Raw genomic sequence first — 2314 nt, 5'->3', positions numbered from 1 at the left:
TAATGATTTTGTTCGGTGCTGAAAATTGGTGAGAAAGCATGACTGTAGTGAGATAGTTAATCATAATTGGAATTGTAGATTTCAATTACAGTCTAAAATTTTGAGTATTCATCGAATTCAATGAAGTCGTCATTAAAATTTATTTAAAAATAGGTAAAACATTGGAAAAACCCTTAAAAAACACAATTTGCAACCAAATTTTGAGTTCGGAAGTCGATTATGTGTATGGAAGATATTACCACCCTACACATCCATTAGGAAAGATATTAGCACTCTATCATTTTTTGTGCAAAATCAATATTAACTTAAATATATTTATGTCTCCTTATTGTTATTATACATGAATATCAATTGTTTTTTTATTAGTGTGATTTTGAAATAAAAATGTGCTTAAGAAAGAGAGAGAAAAAAAAAATATTAATGTGTTTGACATGAGTGTGATCTTGCTCCTACTTATCTCCTGGTGAGATGGAAAAATTAAAGCTATGCATTTCTTAGGTAGAAAATACGAATGTATTGATTACTTTTTAAAGAAAATTTATTTTGCTGTTAAAAAATATGTTTTGACGAAAGAAAATGAGTTTGTTTAATTTGAATGATTATTCTAAAATGTGAGTTTTAAGACTATCAAGTTATACAATTTTTGTGTTAAAAACCTCAAGGACTAAAAAAAATGTCACATCTAAATAATCATTTTAAAATAATTTTTGTATAATTATTATTAATTTATTGTGAATATGAGTTCTAGAACTATTAAGTTGTCACAATTTGCGTCCTAACAAATCAAAAGTCAATAAATGTCACATCTAATTAATACAAAATTTGATTATATTTTTTGTTTTCTTTTTAAAAATTAAAATTTGATGCTAAATATTAAATAAATTTAAATGATTTTGTGAAATAAAATCGATAATAAACACAAATAAAATAATAGTAGAAGAGATATATAGACTTGTAGTCCAATTTATTAAATATACAAAAGGCAATAATAGAAACAAAAATCAATAATGATATTTAAAATATTGTAACCGCATGGCAGTTTTCTTTCAAGAAAACAATACAGAACACGTAGTTTTCAATGAAGAAGCAGATTTCAACTTTTTTCAATACTTTCAGCCTTTTTTAAAGAAAACAAATAAGAACACGTTTTCTTTCAGCCTTTTTCAAGAAAACAGATCAGAACACGCTTTCTTTTGGCCTTTTTTCAAGAAAACAAAACACACTTTCAACAAACAGAACACGTTGTTTCATGGAAAAAGAGAAAAATAGGTGTGACAAATAGAAATAAAATGAAGCTTAAATAAAACAAAGGTGAGAATGAGGAGCAAAATGGATATAGGCGGTGGTGGACTTTGGCGATGCCGGAGATGGACGTATTGGTCACGATTCTCTTCTCTCGTCATCACCTAGATTCATATTTTTTATTTGATTTTTATTGGTTGTGTTATTAAAATGGGTTTTGATTTTTCATGGTTATTACTTGATGAATGAAGATAGTGATTTTTGAATTTCTTTACCTTTTCTTTGATGTCTTCTTTACAATGTTGATTTCATAAACAAAAAACAAAACATTTCCTTTTTCTATTCTAATGGAAAAAAATAAAATAAAACTCCCATTTTTTGTTTATTCTCTATTTTTGCTACTCAGCCAAATTTTTTACTCCCTTTTAATTGATTTTTTATCTCAATTTATAAGCTATGATGATGAATGTTTGAATGTTTGTCCATGAGATAAAATTAAAATCTGATTTTTTTTTATTATTTTGCAGCAAACCTTAAGCATCCTATCAGATAATTAGGGAAAAAGTAGCTCACCTTTTTTATTGATTGCATTAGGAGTGAAGATTATAGCTTTATCAGTAATAAAGAATGAGATAACAAATGAGGCTGAAAAGAAAGGGATAGGGTGCTGATGGAAGAATGCAATTTTTTTTTTATTTCATATTTTTTTGGGTGTAATGAAATGAAAACACCTATGTAAATATGGATTCAAAATTGAGTCAACTTTTTTAAATGATGATTTTTTAAATTTTACAATAATACTTGAAAAATATTTATTAAACATATTATTATTACTTTATAAATCATTTTTGATAGGGGAGCAATTACTGACGAGTTATCTAACTTCCTAGTAGGTTTGTGTGGAATAATTTTATTGTGTAATATGTGTGTAAAAAAAGGGGATCATGATTATAAATTGTATGTTGTAGACAGAGAGCGTTTTGTCAATTAATAGATGAATCGAATTGAAAATAGAAAGTGATGAAGTTAAAAGAGGAAATGTGTGACTTTATTGAATAAGAAAACAAAATTA

At 26.2% G+C, this 2314-nt stretch overlaps 1 long non-coding RNA gene across 1 annotated transcript; it reads left to right on the top strand.

The window, feature by feature from the left end:
* Positions 1-1032: 1032 nt before the first annotated feature.
* LOC113784850 (uncharacterized) lies at positions 1033-2087 on the top strand. Its single transcript, XR_003470976.2, has 2 exons — positions 1033-1379; positions 1770-2087. It is a non-coding gene; the product is annotated as an uncharacterized lncRNA (long non-coding RNA).
* The last annotated feature ends 227 nt before the right edge of the window (positions 2088-2314 follow it).

The sequence above is a fragment of the Cicer arietinum genome, chromosome 5 (assembly GCF_000331145.2).
Source record: "Cicer arietinum cultivar CDC Frontier isolate Library 1 chromosome 5, Cicar.CDCFrontier_v2.0, whole genome shotgun sequence".
NCBI lineage: Eukaryota > Viridiplantae > Streptophyta > Magnoliopsida > Fabales > Fabaceae > Cicer > Cicer arietinum.
The sequence above is the reverse complement of the archived record's forward strand: the minus strand, read 5'-3'. Positions and strand labels throughout refer to the sequence as shown.